At 31.3% G+C, this 19,984-nt stretch overlaps 1 protein-coding gene across 5 annotated transcripts in view; it reads right to left on the bottom strand.

The window, feature by feature from the left end:
• rhea (Talin_middle and talin-RS domain-containing protein rhea) overlaps positions 1–19,984 on the bottom strand; it is a 345,464-nt gene that overhangs the window by 295,010 nt on the left and 30,470 nt on the right. For all 5 annotated transcript variants that reach the window (XM_075362858.1, XM_075362859.1, XM_075362857.1 and 2 more), the window contains exon 2: positions 12,237–12,337. The gene's annotated coding sequence lies outside the window, so the exon portion shown is untranslated. The remainder of the gene's footprint in view (positions 1–12,236; positions 12,338–19,984) is intronic.

Below are 19,984 nucleotides of genomic sequence, written 5' to 3'. Positions count from 1 at the left end.
GTACATGAGCGATTAACTATTTAATTTGTTTATTAACAGGTTGATTATTAATGTCTCATTGCCATGAGACATCAAATGATGTCACAGCCAGTTATCCATTATTGCTATGAGACATTAAATGATGTCTTAGTGTAATGTCACACTTAAGATACAATATTATTGTTTATTTTTAATTTTTTTTTGTATCAAACTACATATTATTTAAAAAATAATATTCTGTATATTTTTGTGTTGTACGTAGCACAGAAGTTTTTCTTTATATTTGAAATTAAATGTTTTTTGTTTTTTTTTTTTTAAATCACCAAATAAAAGCAAAGTAAACAATAATTAAGTATTGTAATAAAATGTGAATTAATTTTAGTTGTTTACCGACAAAGTTTAGTTAGAATTTAAAATCAAGTACTCTTAAAAATAAATATTAAATTCAAATTTTACTTTAAAATACTCAATTCAAAGTATAATTATCAACAATAAGATGTGATTTTATTATAGAAGAGAGTGAAATATGTTAATTTATTAACATAAAAAATTTTAGTATTTTATGTTAAAAAAAGTATAGCAACTAATAAAAATAGTATTCAAACAATTCTGGAGTTGTAGAATTAAAAATAAATACAGTTAGTTGTTAGTAAATAAAAGATATTTTCAATTAAAACATGTTAAGACATTCTGAGACTTCAATTGGTGTCTCGTTATCAACGTTTGCTATGACAAACAAATTGATGTTTCAATTTTATTTTTGAAAATTTCAAAAAATAAAGTTGCAAAATGATTTGATATCAAAAATTAGAAATAGTGTACAAAACCTTTATTAAAATTAAAAGAAAAAAAAATGGCAGCGCTGGTGGATATTTTTAGCAAAATAAGTATAGCAACCTTGGAAATGTTGCATTTTCCAGTGTGGCAGTCAACCTGTTAAATTAAGGAAAAGTTTTTAGTATTTCGCCAATAGCGGCTTTATTTTTAATGGCATGTAAAAATAAAAAGCACCAACAGATAGCTGAGGAATGTTTTTCTAAAAAAACCTCTCGGATACGTTTTTCTACGAGCAAAATTAAAGGCGCAAGAGAACTTTACAATAAGCACCAAAATCGCGCTACGGTAAAGTAGCTAGGAAACCTTCTCGAATACAAAAAGACTAAATGGATAAATTTAGTCTTTCCGTAATTTCTTAATCATGCTCGTAAAAAATGTGTTCGGGAGCTTTTTATGCAAAATTGTGGTAGTTTTCTACTGGTGGTATTTATTTTTTCATAAGATTAAAAATAAACAAAATGCTGACAAAAACTAATTTTTTTCTACAAACAATAAAAAATTTGCAAAATTTTTCAGTCAATCAAATCTAAGGATAAATATTGATAAATGACAAATTTTTTACATAAATCTACGAAATTACACAAAAATATCTGTTTTCATTAATTTTTTAAAACAATCTGTTTTGTAGCGTCATTTTCACGTGTTTACGATATATTTACTTCCTGAAACTGATTGAAAAATTAATTGATCCATAATTAATTTTATATAATTAATATAACTAATTGTATTAATTTATCCATTTAGTCTTACTGTATACGAGAAACGGAATATCGTTTCCAAGCTACCCTACCATAGCGTGATTTTGGTGATTATTTTTAAATTCTCTAGCACCCTTGGTTTTGCTCGTGCAAAAAAGTACTCGGGAGGATTTTTATGAAAATTTTCCTCAGCTACCTTATCTATTGATCCTTTACATTTTTACATGCCATTAAAAATAATGCCGCTATTGGCGAAAAAAAAATTTTTTTTCCTTAATTTGTTAAACAAATTAAATAGTTATTCGCTCATGTACGCTAAGGCATACTTTTATTTCACATAATTTCGAACTCATTTCAATAATTTATTTTTTGTAGTGAACTTTTGTTGTAGTGTTTATTTGTTGTAGGATAAGGCCTTTTTGAGTCTCTGTGACTCGGCTGTAGAGGGGGGCTATTTTTAACCGGGTTGAATTTTTTTTTAAGAATTATATATTTGTTCAGGTCATCACCAAAGTTTATTTTTACTGTTGAGAGCTTGAAAATTAGTTCATTGACTTATTAAATGTTCTAGAGAATTATTAAAAAATAGTTATAGACAATGTTTCCTTATCATTTAGTATTAATAAAGCCGTTTTCATTTAGTATTAAATTAAGTAATAAAATAAAGCCGCTAATGCAAATAAAAACTAAAAAATTTTCCTTAATTTCTACATTAACAAATTAAATAGTTAATCGCTCTTGTCCGCTAGGGCACACTTTTATTCTAGATATTTTTCCGAGCCCATTGCATTAATTTATTTGCTGTAATAAATTTTTTCGAGATTAAGATATCTATTGAATCGCCTACTACTGAAATTTCCAAATTTTTTTTACATTGACCTTTAATTCCTGCTTCCTGCCGACTTTTTCATTACGAAACCAAATAAATTTCAAAATTTTCCTACGTAATTATTTCCTTAAACGAAGTAAACTTTTAAGTAACGAAGAAAATCTACGTCAAGGTTCATATATTTCATTAATTTTACGGAACCCGCTCCCCACAGAGTTCGAAAATACAAAATGAAAATATTATGATGCGATTTGAGTCACTATCTTCCCGGGTGGTGATTATAATCAGCCCTCGGTACTGTTTACATCCTATCAATGTTACCATCAACCGTTATAAATAAATTGTTTGTCGGGTTAGGTGTTTTTTTGAACATTACGTTACTTTTTAAGCGATTTTTTAAAACTCATTAATAGTGAATCCAACGCGATATAATTAGATTATACAGTAATTAATCGTATCAAAACTAAGAAAACAAAACTTATCATCTCTGCATACCGTTTAGGGATTCAGAACAGATTCTCAACGTTTCACCGCTTAACATATTTGAAAAAATCTTTCGTTAATTGAATCCAGCGTCTAAGTCCCATTCCTCAAGATTTTGTTTTAAGTAAAGTAAAGACGCTCCCTAATAAATAAGAAACTTTAAAGGACATTGGAAGGATTTCTTTATTTCTTAATAAGAAAGCTCCAGTCTAAACCGAGCCTCAATGTTCGTTCCATATACTTTTCAAGAAAACGTTCACAACCAAAAGCGTTAATTTTTCGTCAATCAAATATTAATATAAAACGTCGCCAGCACTGCAGCTGAATTATGCCTAATTATAAGTAATATTTTGCGAATAACATAACTAATAAGAAACTAGCCGATGTAAAAAAAAAATAATACAATAAATACAATAATTTAAAAAAGTCAGGATAATACAAAGAAATTCCAATAAAACGTTACGTAACTATTATATACTAATATACTATCACTATACTATTACAGTATAATATATGTAGTATATTATATACGTTATAACTATTATATATTATTTATATAATAATCTAGTGGTTTTCTGAGAGTCTGTTACTCTTTCACGCAAAAACTACTCGATCAATTGAGCTGAAATTTTGTATGAACGTAGTTTTTAAATTTGGACAGAACACAGGAGCATTATCGCTACGAAATGTTTCACTGTTTAAAGATGGTGGCCGTTTCAACGGCTTACGATAACAACCGGATTACGTTCCTTGCCGATATTCAACTTTACTATGGTCAAATCGCATTCAGAAACCACTTGCAATACTTGAAATAAAATTTTCTACAAAAAAAGTATTTTTCGATATCTTTTTCGGTTATCGATAATGGCAGCTTTAAATGCGCGACGGTGTACGGCATACAGTCCGTACAATTGTCCTTCATTTTCAAGCGCTTCCAGTTCCCGTTTAAATTTGTTTTTTCGATGATAAATAAGTAACAAGGGTAGACGCTTAAGTGGCTGGTCTCCATTTGGACAGTGAATGCTTCTAGCACGTGCAACTATACGTGGCTTGCTCAAGAGTATCCTGTGACAACGATCGTTATATATACCCTCTGGAGAAAAAAATCTGTAAATATTGTATGCAAGTCCATTCTTTAGATTATGTTCTTCATAAACTGTTTCTTTCCATCGCTACTTTCGCGTATCTGAGTGTTATTAAACGTGAATTATTCAAATTTGTAATCAGAAAGCTCATTAGTAATAACCCTGTTATACGCTACATTTCAAAACTTTAACCGTCTGTAATTGAAAATATAAATAACAGATTTCATACCGTCTGAGCACTTCATCGATTTTTTCGCCATCTCGCTCTTAAAATGTAACTTAATTCAAAACAAAACTTCTGGAATGTACTACGAGTTTTAAGCCGATAAATAAATATATATTTATATTTTAAAAACAAAAAGGTCGCGGTAGTGTCGATTACTTCAAAACGTTTCCGGCGATAATTTAATTTTTAATAATAATTTATCGAACCGAATAATTCTTTTATTTCTCCCCGTTCAAGACTTCGAACAATACAAAGTATGCAAACAAATAAATTCGCCGACGGCAAACTTTTGCATTGTTTGATAAATTAAGGGAATGGAAATCGTTTTAACAGCTTTTCCATGTTGTAAAACCTCTTTAAAGCCACAAAGTATAATCTGAAACTATCGTATATTTAATCCACGGTGGAATCTAACGGACACGTACTTTATTAAAAGCCGTCCACACTACGGCATCAATATACAGTAACAAAGAAAAATTCAATGTATAACGTTGGCATTTACTTAAAACTGAAGTTCTTCAAATCAACTACGTTCGGCACGAGTATAAATTGTTCATTATACCGGTCGTGTTTACTTTATAAATTTTTTTTAACTACATATTAGCGGGATATTGTTTTTCTTTTTTGAGCATCTATTAGCGATTTTCCTTGTTTGCTACAACACTTCGCCATTCCTTTCTTGCGGGACAAATATTCTAACCTCAAGAAAATTTCTGAAAGTTATACGACCTGAACAACGTTTCATATATTTGTTTTTTCCACCTACACTTATAATTATATTCAATCGGTCTCCAAATCGTACTGTTCCAAACCTACGGTTTCATTTTTTCCAGCTTCTTGAGTTTCATTATTCTTCGATTCATAAATACTTCTAAGAACTACCGTGTATTTCAAAACGAATATCGGGGTTTTAATGCTATATAATGTTTTTCAAGTTTCACGTACATCGATTAATTATACATGAAATGAAAGAGAAACTCACAAAAGTTTTGGCTGTGCGCAAACTAATAATTCCTGTACCTTCCACTTGAAAGCGCTAACAGCCAAGATGGCGACCCCGCAACAAAAGATGTTCAGTGTTTTGCAGTTTTCAAAGGGTGAATCGGTAATTACCTTTGAACTTGCGTTCCGTTGTGATCCCGAGTGACAATTACATTCGTAGATGGCATAAACAATTTGAAGCAGCTAGCTGTATTTGTAAAAGGAAGGGAACAGGACGACCGAGTGTGTCCGAAGACAATGTTGACGTGTAAGAGAGTCTTTTGTTCTAAGTCCTAGGAAATCCTAGGCTATGCTACAACTATGGCTCTTTGCTCAACTGCAATACGAACCGCAGAACTTTATTTGGCAACAAAATAGTGCGCCTCCTCACTAGCACAACTCTATACGTGAACGGTTGAAAGAAATTCTCCCCGACCGCTGGATCGATCGCCGGGGACGAGATGACAGGACTTGATTTGCCGTCGCCTTCACGTAAGCCATATCTGACCCCGTGCGAAATTTTTCTTTAGAGGCTTATAAAGGATCAAGTGTATGTGCCACCGTTACCGGCTGACCTACCATACTTGAGACATAGGATTGAAGCAGCTGTCGCATCGATTACTTGCTGATTAAAGTATGGTATGAACTCTCCTATCGGCAGAATGTGTGCCGTGTGTCGAATGGTACTCACATTGAACACTTACAGAGAAAGGCTGTTTGAGCTGCTTTTTCACTTCATGTAAAATCTATTAATGTAAGTAAAACTTAATAAATATTACACAACTTTAAAACCCCGTTATTCATTTTGAAACGTCCGGTATATTTCACCCCTCCACTAGTAACCAATTTCCACGAGCGGTGTCTGTATCAATCGCGTATTATCTGCACTCTGTGTAGATATAATTATAATTTTTTCTGCACATAAACATTCCTAGCTCGTGTCAGGCTGCTTTTTTATATCTTCCTAACAACACCCTTCATAACTGACTTCTTCGGCTTCTAGTACACCCTATTTATAGGATATAGTATTTAAAATATATCGTTAGTAGTACTTAGTATACCTTCCTTTTTGTCATATTCTATTACCTCGTTCCAAGTTGAATTTCTCTAACGATAAAAAATGGATTTACATCGTTGATTATTATGGTTACTTAATTTTATATTCTGCTAAAAATCAAGAACTTGAACATTCTTAATTATTTCTTCTTACATTGTTCCTTTATTCAGAAAGAATTGATTTTTTTTAATAAAAAAAATTATATATATTCGCTGGATGGATTGCAACCATCAAATTTTAAAAATGGATAAAACCGTTGCATTGTGCTTCTCGGATAGAGAACCATTCTGTGGATAGAATTTCAGTTAAGGATAACACTAGTATTTCTATTACCCACAAGGAGAGATTTTTGGGTTTTATTAGACGATAAGTTCTCTTGGGATGATCAAATTGATTTGGTTTGTAAAAAAATCAAACCGTATTGTTTTGCTCTAAAGTGTCTAAACCGCTAATCTCATCATCATTATTAAGTATTTATTACGCCTAAGAATATTCCTATCTAAAGTAGAACATGATCTCTTGGAGCTCTCTTAAAGAATCGGAACAAGTTTTAAATGTCTGACATTTAGAGAATTAAATCAACTTATTTTTGTGTTTATATTTATCAATGTGTAATCTTTGCTAAAAAGAATGGTCATTTATTCTTAAAAGATAATAATATTCATCTTTACCAAACCAGACAACGGAACTGTTTTCGTACAACCCAATACAACAATTCGGTTTACGAGAAAGGGCCTTATTATGTTTCCGTTGCCATTTTTAATAAACTGCCGAACCGTTTGAAAAATATTCCCACCGATTAATTCAAAACAGAATTAAAAGATTTTCTTTTACGGGAACAATATTCTTTTTTTAGTGATTTTTTAAATAATACTAATTAAAAACAAAACAAAGAACTCGCTTTACCTGCATCCCGTCCAAAGTTTACATAAATATGTGTACAAAATAACGGTCGTAACACAGTTATCCTGTCCCCCGTTCGATAGACCGGGCGTCGAACGTCATTGCCCCGCTATTTATATTGTATTTATCGCTGCTCGTATAAAGACTATATTAATGAAATTTATAACTCAAGTTCGTGTTCATTCCTTAGTTTAAAATTACGAAGTTTAAGTAGTCGGCCTCTGTGGCGCGAGTGGTAGCATCTCGGACTTTCATCCGGTGGTCCCGGGTTCGAATCCCGATCAGACATGACATTTTCACACGCTACAAAATTGTCATTATTTCATCACATCCTCTGAAGCAATACCCAACGGTGATCTCGGAGGTTAAAAAAATAACTCAATTGTAAATCAGGTATAGGAAGAGAATTTTTGGACTACTTATGCGAATTCTATTGGAGAAAAAAGTGAAAACGGATGATCAAAATATGTTTCGAGCAACTCTGGAAGATATTTCCGTTTTTTGTCCTACGCAATAAATATTTCTGTTCATATGTAAAAGTATTCAGTGAATCATTTCAATTTGAAAAATGTTTTACTCGCTCGTTTATTTTCATTTTTGTAAATGTAAAATAACAACCTAAAAATGTTAAAAGTATTTTTCTGAAATGCCAAGTGCAATTTTCTGCCAGAGAAAATAAATGGCCGCCAAAATAAATGGCGAGAGGGTAACATAGGACAACCAAAATAATTTTCAACAGCTTCTCCTGAATTGCGAATTATTTTGTTGTTATTTAACGTATTTATCTTAACATTATTTCATGTGTTTGCATTTAAATAAGTAATATGGACTTTAAACACATTTACTTTATCATCTTTTAATTTTTCTTACACTGACGTGATCTATATACTATGTATTTTTATGTACAGATAAGAATAAAGATGTATTTAATAATAGGAGATATAATAATTTTTTTTTTTTTAATTTAGCGAAACTGTTGAAAGTGTTTATATAAATTCAGTTTGGACATTTGGCTTGGACTAAGCGTGTATACTCTTACCAAACCACTATAACTAAACCACGCATGCGCAGAACCGCTTTTGATACAAGTATCCAAAATCAAAAACATTATTAATTGCATGATAACGAAATGAATTGTTAACTGTAAAATAGCAAATAATATTTCGTTACTAAATAGGTAAAATACGTAATGTATTTCATATAAAGAAATTGTTAATCTAAATGAAATATGTATTATTTTGTTTTTCAAAGTATTTTCTAAATATTTATTAAAAATTAATTATTGTTATTATTTCCTTCAAAAGAGATTATTTTCAATCGAACGCAAAGCAACGATGCATGTACCACACTATTACACGATTTACTGTTACATATATATGCACGACAGTCTTCGATTTCGAATGGTATACCACTATGTGCATTACTAACATCTGTAGAAAGAAAAAAACCGAAAAAATACTTTTTACCGATTAAAATTTGTTATAACAACAATAAATTGTATCTTTGTGTAATAGAAATGATAATTTCTGAACGAAATCGAAATATATGATGAATAAATACTATAAAAAATGAACAGTTTAATCTTAATAATGCCATTTTAGATTACAGGCCTATTAATATTACTGCTACTGTACCACGTAAAAAAGATTCTATCGCAGTAACCGCGTCAAGGGCGGGATTTCCCTTGAAAACGTACCCAAAAACCCAGTTTTTTGCCTCTAACTCCAGTTCCTGTGAACCGATCAGCTTGAAAATCAAAATGTTCTATTTCTACTAGATTTACATCGTCCTACAAAGTTTCATAAAAATCTGTTAAAAATTGCGCCCAATAGAACGAAAAAAGCTGAAAATGTACCCGAAAGCCCCGTCTTTTGTCTCTAATTCCGGTTCCTTTGAATCGATTCGCTTGAAAATTAATAAAGCTCTGTTCGAAATAGTTTTACACCAACCCACCAAATTTCGTACATTTGTGTATAAACATGACCGGATGCAGTAGCGGTTTCCACATTCTTTTGAAATTTGCTAAAAAAATAAGTCATAGCGCTCTACAATGGTTTTTGAACGCGGTTTTTTTTATTTTAGTGCGTTATGTACAGATTGTTTTTTTTTTTAATTTGAATACTTTTTAATTGTTAGACCGAGTAAAAAATGAATATTACAACCGTTTAATATTAACTACTTAATAACATGTTCTTTTTTGTCTTATGTTTTCTTAAGACTTTTAAAAAATTATAGTTTTTGTAAACGCTGGAAAGCTATACACAGTGTGGAAAGAAATTTAATTTTGCATATACTAAAATATTGCAAGGAAATCCCCGAGCTCAAACGACTTTAGTATTCCTATAATGATCCCGATAACAGAAAGAGCTACGATATACTGTACCCTCTCGAAACCGATTCGATTGATACAGGGACACGTATCTAAGATGAATGATTCTATAAATGAACCACTTTCTACTCCACAAAGCGACTCAAAGTTTCTAAATAATGGGCAATTTAAGTAATTGTGTACATTTATAAATGACATTTTAAATAATTGAATATTTTTAACGGTAAATTTTAAAAGTTAATATAACCAGAGTACTGAAACTAAATTACTAATTTTTACTTATATTTTAATTATAATTTGCCTAAACTGGAAAAACAATAAAACGATATAAAAACCATTACATAAAAAAATTACTTTAGATCTAAACTAGTAACCATTTCGATTGTTAAACAATCATTAGTAGATTGAGGAAATAAATAATAAAAAAGTAAATGGATAAATAAATAAAAAATGAAATAAAAGAAATACTAAACTGTTTTACTAATTTACTTTTTAATACTTTATTTCCTCAGTCTCTACAGATGATAATCGTACAACAATCGTAATGACCATTTAGTTTCAGACTTACAAAGTAAAAATGTTTTTAGCGTTTCCTTATTTTCCCAATCATCTTCATCGTTTGGCGTTAACACTTTCTCGGTTTAAGTATATGTAATTTTTCATACTGTAATTTTTGATTTTCGCAGAAAACCAAACACTGTTTTATCACGACAATTGAGTAAAGTAAGCGACTGCCGATATCCGTAGCAGAATCGTATCGTATCGGTATTTTAACTGTAAGGTTCTAAGCGCTTTTCCCGATTAGGCACAACATTTTTCTTACGTAATAAAATTTTTAATATCATATTTCTACTCGAGAGAGAATTTTAAATTTAATTTAAGTGGAGAACCAATCATTAAAAAATAGTAATAAAAAAATTGAACTGCGATGTTCTAAGAAAGACGCGTAAGTGTGAGCGAGTGAAACGAGACGGATGTGTCTCGTTTCAACGGTTATGGGGCTTCAGCTGTGGCGGGGCAGTAATTTTCTTCGAAGGAATGAATGCAATGTTGCTAGCAAATTTATAATAAGGGCGGGAGTGATCCAAAATCAATGAAACTGGTAAGTGCACGTGGCTCTACATCAAACCCTCCATCATATCGGCGATAAATGCAGAGCCATTTTTTTTTTGTCTCTTATCACAAAAAAAAAACCTAAATTGTTATACAGCGGTTAAAAAGTCTTGCAGCATTATTAAAAGGTCTTTGTATTAGTAAACAATGGAAATAACTCGAATTCAAGTTTTTTTACGCAAGATTATGACACACTCGCAGAATTGTCGGTTAAATTAACGAAAGAATTTACTCGTTTTCTATTTCTAAATTTTATTTCACAATGAGAAAGCAATCTGCTGCGTCTTGCAAAGTCAAATAAACTACTCCTAAATCACAGCGATTCTGTATTTGAAGACTTTATCTGACGTAATCACGTAAATACACAAGCGATGTTATATACTCTTACAAATAAGTTTATTCAAACGTTTTCTGAACAATTTTAAATTCTTTTTCTCTTAATAAATGAGATAATTTTTCTCCTTCCTTATGTACTTACCCGACAGTTTTCAAAAAGATAAAATCCAGATAGACCGTACAATTTACGTATTAATAAACGAGTAGAGTTAAATCGAACTCTGATATTAATCGAAAACAAAAGTTAAGTCTCTTGACAGGAGAGCGTCAAAAATCTTTTAAAAATATCGATATATATTTTAACTTTCCCGACTAGATGATAGCACTACAGCAGAGCTATAGCTCTAGAAGGGAAAGTATTGAAATCGGTCCGATTCGGGCATATGCGGTTTTCACCTAAGACACGTTTTGACACCTAAGGAACCCAAAAAACCGGATGGAAATTTCTCGGATGTTAATGTTCGTATGTACGTGTGTGTTCGGTGTTGGCTTCTAAATCACCTTATATTTCCAGAACTGCCGGACCGATTTAGACCAAACTTGGTCAGATTATTTCTACATATGAGGCATTGATACCATTAAATTTTCAACTTAAATGGTCAATGAGGTGAGGCTGTAGAGCAAGATCACCCTCAGTATCTCGAGATTTCGATTAATTAAGGTCCTATTTTTCTTAGGAACATTTGTATGTACCTAATCGCATCCCATCCCAAAAATGCTGTTATTGTCTTCTGCTATGCTGTGACGTCACAGGTGAGCGGTAGAATTAAATAAATTAATATTTTATAAAGTGTAAAAAAGTAATTCGGTCTGACCGAGTCTCGAATTCGATCGCCCAGTTGACACGGAACCTGGTGCGTTAAGCCTCGCGGCTATACCAGTCTATCGACCGTACAACCGAAATTTGTTCTGTGCAAGTTGTGAAATTACATTAGTTTAGTTAGTACCATCCCACCCGCGCGAATTAGAAACGGTATTCGCACGCGCTTTAGTTAGAACCTTTGAATTAAATAAACGAAAAAATATTATATTTAAAAAAATTATAAATATTTTTAATTAAGTCGTGTGTGTAAGCCGTGCATCAGAAGCAACCCACAGTTGTAGGACTTTACCGGAACGCGGCTTAACCGTGTGACTGGAAAGTCCTTCAATTGTGATCAGATTTTTTTAATACTTGTACTTTAAGTACTACGGGACTAAGACTTTCAGTAACCGTTTATGTTCTATTGATATAATCATTTCCTCAGTACAACTAGACAATACATAAATACCGCTAGATTATATTACCCATTATAATGTAAACAAGCAAAATAAAAAAGGACGACTCACTCTCGTAACAAATGTAAAGATATACTGTATATTTATGCAAAAAAAAATCACCTTATAACGAAGCTAATAAATCGAAGTCGGCTTGTGAAGTACTACCATCAGAAGAAAAGGCTTGATTTAATTTTGTTTGAAATAATTATAAGCCCAAAAACCTGAAACAAAGAAGTAAAAAAACCGTTTAAAATATTTGCAAACAAAACTAAATAGTAAGAATAAATGAATACACAGTAAATAATATAATCAAAACGAACAAAATGTCAATAATGTAATTACCATTAAGAAAAAATATTAACTGTTAACTGATAAAACAAGAGACTGCAGATTTGACATTTCTGAAGTCAAATCAGTTGTTTTCATTTACTCGGCTGTATTATTTCCCAATCGATAAATAAAAAGTAAAAAAAAATGTCTATATTCAAATCCAACCGTACTAAAAACTGACAGGATACAATCTGTCATACCCCTCGTAAGGAGTTACAGGAAAACAGAGAAAAGCGAAGGACATTATAACATTTTTCCAATAATTTTAACACGGTAACGATCTACGACAGAAAAGTCTCGGTTATTTTCTAGGGAAACAAACCCATCACAACTAACATTTGAAGAATAACCGTGAAATTTTTTTTGAAGTACGCCAAACAATACCTAAGCGATCCTCTTCGTAAAATCTGGATTACGCACAGTCGTTAATCAAATTAATGCGAAGTCGTTAGAAAGACCTCGCTTGACTCGGTCGACCGCTATCGATCGATAAAATTTATATAATACAGTAAACATTATAGGGGAGCGCTAGCGTCGCTTCGATCGAGTTCCCTAAATACGAAGCTCCCGATGTTTACTGCTGTGTTTGGTTTGAGTTCTAATAGATTTTAGCGGACGTTTATTGTTAATTTTTTTTTATAAAGTAGTGTTTCTTTTTAAGATTTTCATGACCTGAAAAGGTTAGTATTTCTTTTTTTACTTTTATTTAATAGTGATATACGGCATACCGTCTGCTAAGTTTAATCTTGCCGCCATCTAAGTTTTGGTTTGTTTACCGACCTCGTAAATATGTCATCACACAAACATTCAGTTAAAAAATAAATAACATTTTTTAACTTGTACTAAACTCTTCTTTAAAAAAGGATTAAAAAATAGAAGTTAAGTTTACATAGAAGTATTATTTCTGTAAGAAAATATCTTGAATTTCCACAGTTAAAGTCTATTGCTCGTTAAGTACATTAATACCGCACTTATATTTAATTAAAATAACCGGGGAAAACAGCGGCCATTAAACCTATCATTAATAAAAACAAAAGTTAATTCTACTCCACCCGTTACGCGATCTTAATTAAAATTTAATCGGGGCGTTAACCCGATTAACTTTCAAAAGTTATTTGTGTTAATACCACAAAAAATAATTTTAAGAAAACAAATCGATGATGAAAAATTGTAACAAAACATCGTTTAAAGGTAAAAAGGCCAGTGAAAAATAATTTAAATAATTAATTTTTTTAAAAATCAACAAATATTCCTAAAGCTAAATAAAAATAACAATAGTAATTCAGGTAAATAGCATTCACATAATTATATTAATAGCAACATAGTAACTAATAATCCTAAATTGATCGAATCCACACAAATAAAAGTCCGTAATAATTAGTAAAATGCTGCAACTTATTGAAGAAAAAATTAATATGATGTTAACGTTACCGTTTAACCGAATGCTGTTTAACAACCATAGTCGGTAAATAAAGAGGAAAAATTATATATATATTAGTCATAGGAATATGTTCTACGTGTTTCGCCGCATCAATGTGTCAGCATCATCCGGGAATGAAAATTATCCACAATATTTCATATTAAAGTACACACAGTATTTACAAAAATCATGTAAAATTAACGTATTTTTCGGTCTAAGTTTAGACCCGAATTGATTAAAGTACTATTAATCTTTATATTTTATTGCCAACGCAGAAAACATTTTGACAGATTCAAAATTTATTTGTTCATAAATAAATTTTGAAACAAGTGATTTTTTTGTTTTTATAATTTGTAAACTTTAAATCATATTACAGCCTTTAATGTAAGTTTTTATTATCTTATTTAATATACAATAAGTATTTAACATTTTTTAACAGATTATGCTTGGCCGATTATTATGTTATCTAAACAAACATAAAATTTTAATGAATGAGCACGGTTTCAATAAAGAAAAATCTATCTAAAGATGACACCTGTTTCTTTTTAAGAAAAAAATAGTTAAGGATTTAGAAAATGGATAAATTCAAATTAGTTTCAGTATTTTGAATGACACTAAAGCGTTTTAATGTGTAACAATTTAGATACTATGAAAAAGAAATAAGAAAGATCTAAGAAAGAAAAGACCAGTTTGAGTTACAGATACTGTACTTAATTAGTTCTAGTTAAATAATATGAAGACATGTTTAGAGTTGAAAATAAGACAAGAGAATTAAAGTTTCTTAAAATGGAACGTTTGAAACTACCCACAAACTTTAATCTTACTTCCCGTTTTATCCCCCATTCACGTCAATGAATCGGGAAGTAATTTACAACAGGTAACGGTTAACACGTAAACGGATGATACATCAATCATCCTGTTTAGATTAAAGTATACATTCGCTCCCAACAAATTCCCGAATAAATTTACTCCTAGCCGGTAAATATTTAAGCAGAAATAGATTGATATTAAATAAGAACAAGGTATTGAATTTTTAGAAAAAATATTATAAATAGAATTTTATTAATATGTGAATCGATAATAATACACAAATATAAAAATAAATCTTAAATTTCTAGGAATATCGTCGACAAATATTTTTCATGGAATACGTCGATGATTTATGTGATGAATTAAGTAATGGTTGAACGATAAATCACATTCTAAATTAATAAAAAATTATTATTACATCGTTAAATACGAATCAAATAAGTCATGTAGGCTGGCTGTTTCATAATTAGGTTTATCTACAGTTCTAAATTTGTACTAATAGTTCCCGCATATGTAAATACTTTAACGTTTAAAAGGAATGAAAATTTGTCCACGCTCATAATGCAAGATACAAGGGCAATAAACATAATAAATTGCATAATTTAAAGAACTGTGAAATTTCTAAAATATTTTGTTAAAACAAAATTACATAATTATTTTTTTAACCTGAGCGTTGCCATCCACGAAAAAGGAGATTCACAAAGTTTGAAGGTTTACAGTAAAGAAAAAAAAAATCAAGAACAGTTTTATTTTAACCCCCACCCGTTATCCTCTCTTACCGGATGATTCAAAAATGACTTCACGACTTCAAAAGCATGTAAAGATTTATCGAGATAACTTACAAATTCGGTTGAGGTCTCATTTCATATCAAAACACATCAAGTTTCGACTCATGTTGTTCATTACAACCGAATTCGGCAACCAGTGTTGTTAAAAAATGGATACATTTATTGGTGCGGAACGTGCTCGCTGTGTTTTGGTTACACGATTTGCAGTCAGCAATTGCAGTTCAACGTAATTTTCGTATAGAGCCTACTAGTAGACATACAATTTACTCTTGGCACCAAACCTCTTCGTCGAGACAGGTTGTTCTTTTTCCAGGAGGCAATCGTAAATGGTATCGTTTATCTGGATTTTTTTTTGTCTTCAGTCATTTGACTGGTTTGATGCAGCTCTCCAAGATTCCCTATCTAGTGCTAGTCGTTTCATTTCAGTATACCCTCTACATCCTACATCCCCAACAATTTGTTTTACATACTCCAAACGTGGCCTGCCTACACAATTTTTCCCTTCTACCTGTCCTTCCAATATTAAAGCGACTATTCCAGGATGCCTTAGTATGTGGCCTATAAGTCTGTCTCTTCTTTTAACTATATTTTTCCAAATGCTTCTTTCTTCATCTATTTGCCGCAATACCTCTTCATTTGTCACTTTATCCACCCATCTGATTTTTAACATTCTCCTATAGCACCACATTTCAAAAGCTTCTAATCTTTTCTTCTCAGATACTCCGATTGTCCAAGTTTCACTTCCATATAAAGCGACACTCCAAACATACACTTTCAAAAATCTTTTCCTGACATTTAAATTAATTTTTGATGTAAACAAATTATATTTCTTACTGAAGGCTCGTTTAGCTTGTGCTATTCGGCATTTTATATCGCTCCTGCTTCGTCCATCTTTAGTAATTTTACTTCCCAAATAACAAAATTCTTCTACCTCCATAATCTTTTCTCCTCCTATTTTCACATTCAGCGGTCCATCTTTGTTATTTCTACTACATTTCATTACTTTTGTTTTGTTCTTGTTTATTTTCATGCGATAGTTCTTGCTTAGGACTTCATCTATGCCGTTCATTGTTTCTTCTAAATCCTTTTTACTCTCGGCTAGAATTAGTATATCATCAGCAAATCGTAGCATCTTTATCTTTTCACCTTGTACTGTTACTCCGAATCTAAATTGTTCTTTAACATCATTAACCGCTAGTTCCATGCAAAGATTAAAAAGTAACGGAGATAGGGAACATCCTTGTCGGACTCCCTTTCTTATTAGGGCTTCTTTCTTATGTTCTTCAATTGTTATTGTTGCTGTTTGGTTCCTGTACATGTTAGCAATTGTTCTTCTATCTCTGTATTTGAACCCTAATTTTTTTTAAATGCTGAACATTTTATTCCAGTCTACGTTATCGAAAGCCTTTTCTAGGTCTATAAACGCCAAGTTTGTTGGTTTGTTTTTCTTTAATCTTCCTTCTACTATTAATCTGAGGCCTAAAATTGCTTCCCTTGTCCCTATACTTTTCCTGAAACCAAATTGGTCTTCTCCTAACACTTCTTCCACTCTCCTCTCAATTCTTCTGTATAAAATTCTAGTTAAGATTTTTGATGCATGACTAGTTAAACTAATTGTTCTGTATTCTTCACATTTATCTGCCCCTGCTTTCTTTGGTATCATAACTATAACACTTTTTTTGAAGTCTGATGGAAATTCCCCATTTTCATAAATATTACACACCAGTTTGTATAATCTATCAATCGCTTCCTCACCTGCAGTGCGCAGTAATTCTACAGGTATTCCGTCTATTCCAGGAGCCTTTCTGCCATTTAAATCTTTTAATGCTCTCTTAAATTCAGATCTCAGTATTGTTTCTCCCATTTCATCCTCCTCAACTTCCTCTTCTTCCTCTATAACACCATTTTTTATCTGGATATGCTTAAAAATTCTCTAATTCCTCAATTAGACGATGATGACCAAGATGGACGCCATTACTATCAGCAAGACGAGGCATCACCTCATTACCCCTTAGAAGTCCGAGATTTTCTTGATACTCGATTCCCAGGTCGGAGGATCGGTCGTGAATGTCCAATCGCACGGCCACCTCGCTCCCCAGATTTTACCCCGCTAGTTATTTTTCTTTTAGGGGTTTATTGTTGAGCTAAGACTTCGAATTAACGCCGCTGACGCAGAGGTAATGACCGACTTACTAGCTACAGTCAGAAATGAAATCGGCTTCAGGCGGGATGTATGTCGCATTACAAATGGAAGTCATATCGGACTAAAGTGAATGCTGGATGACAAACTTAATGTGTTTTTCTATGAAATGAGACCTCAACCGAATCTGTAAGTTATCTCAATAAATGTTTATACGATTTTAAATTTGTGAAGTCCTTTTTGAATCAACCGTAATTTCATTACTGATATCCATCACGTAACTTAAAGAAAACCAAAACAACTCTTTTGGATTATTTTAAGTTAACTCGATTGCAGTATCTTATAAATCGTGAAAAAACTCCCGATTAAAATTGTTGATGGTCGTTTCTCAATTCTTCTCACAAAATTTGGGCGGTTTTGGACTAGCCGTTTACCGATTTTAGACTTTATATTAATTTTTTTAAAAAATCACAACAAAAGGAAAATTATACATGAAAGGATTATTTTTTTAATACTGCATCAAAATTACCTGCTTCGGAGGAAAATGTCAATAACAGTAATATTTTTTTTCCTGTTTAGCCTCCGGTAACTACCGTTTAGATAATTCTTCAGAGGATGAATGAGGATGATATGTATGAGTGTAAATGAAGTGTAGTCTTGTACATTCTCAGTTCGAACATTCCTGAGATGTAATAACAGTAATATCTGTATTACTGTTACTATACGGGAACACGATAGTCGTAATACAGTTCGTTTATTATGTATTTCATTACCATGAGTGTGCTATAAAAACAATTAATATATAAATGAACACTTCGAAAACTATAACATATCATACAACTTATAAACCGTCAAATATTTTGCATAATAAAAATTTGAAGTTAAAATAATAATATTTTCTATTACGATTTGAAACATTACAGGAAGGATAAAAATTAAAATTCTATTATATTGTATGCAAAACAAGTGGAGTTATTTTATTTATTATTTTTTCACAAGTTTAAAAATATAATCCAAACGAAGAAGAGATTAGATCTTCCCGATTACAATATTTTTTAATCTACTTTCATTTTAATCAGAAATTCTTTATTCGATTATCTAGATGGTAAAAGATTACTCTGACGTAAACAGTTTTAATTTTATAGTAAGTTAACTTCCTTTAAAAGTGGAGGAAGGCAATGGAAGATTTAACAACAGTTTGATTTACATTAATCAAATTAATATTGATGGAGTGAGAAAGTAAGAGAGGTGTTGGCCCATTTGGATTAATAAACTTTTCGAGAACAAATCACGATACAATAAATAGATGAACAAAACGGAATGAGTAACGGATATTAAATAATGATAAATGACGTGGTCATTGGCCTTCGTCATCTATATTTATCGAGTAAAAGTTATAGATATTCTATTTCTAAATAGCATGACGTAAGATATAACTGTCACTAGAATTGGTTTTGATAACAGCTATATATTGGTTACACATATTTCAGTAATTAGGGTTTCCTTTTTCATGAATCTACATATAATTTTTACATCGTCTGAATTAAAATTCTTTTTTTAAATCGGTCGTCTGTCTTACTGGACTGATTTCATATTATTTATTATTTCTTTCGTTTGTCTGGTAATCATATTTACTACATCGTACAACCTTAAATATTTATTTCATACACTCTCTAATCTTTGTCTTTTCTCGGTGTTATTAGCCTCTAAGTAACCCACTATCGCCAAATTATACAAAAACCATATCTTAAAACATATGACCAGCCCATCTAGTTATATATATATATATATATATATATATGTAGATTGAAATGTCTTAATTCAGGGTATCAGGGTAGCGGTAGCACGTTATTTATTCACGAACGATTTCGCGTTGATCGGGTAAAATTTTTACTGCAGCATATTGCTTTTACTGTTTATAAGCAACATGCTGCAGTAAAAATTTTACCCGCAACGCAAAACATCGTAATCTCCTAGGAAAATGAGTCTGATGTAAACCACTATAAATAGTGTTTAAAAGTCATTTAATAATACAATTTTATATAAAAACTAATAAACTACAACACCAAAAGTATATGACCAAAAAATAAGAGATCAGTTTTTTTTTTGGTTTTTTTTTACTCGTCCTGAAAGATCTACGGCAATCTATTTAACAACAAAAAAATACATTTAAAAGATAGAAAAGATTGCTACAAAGATACCAACGTTGGGTAAAAAACAAACAAAATGATTTTGATATCAAAAATTAATTACATACACCAATTTGTTACAAACGTAATACTTTCATTGAGATAAAATAATTCCGTAATCCACGAGACGTGGACTGTTGTATGTAATTCAGTAGAAATCTATATCGCTGTACTTTGTACTTTATATATTG

This window comes from Lycorma delicatula, chromosome 4 (genome assembly GCF_047948215.1).
Source record: "Lycorma delicatula isolate Av1 chromosome 4, ASM4794821v1, whole genome shotgun sequence".
Lineage (NCBI taxonomy): Eukaryota > Metazoa > Arthropoda > Insecta > Hemiptera > Fulgoridae > Lycorma > Lycorma delicatula.
Note: the sequence above shows the minus strand (reverse complement) of the source record. Positions and strands in the feature narration are given on the sequence as shown.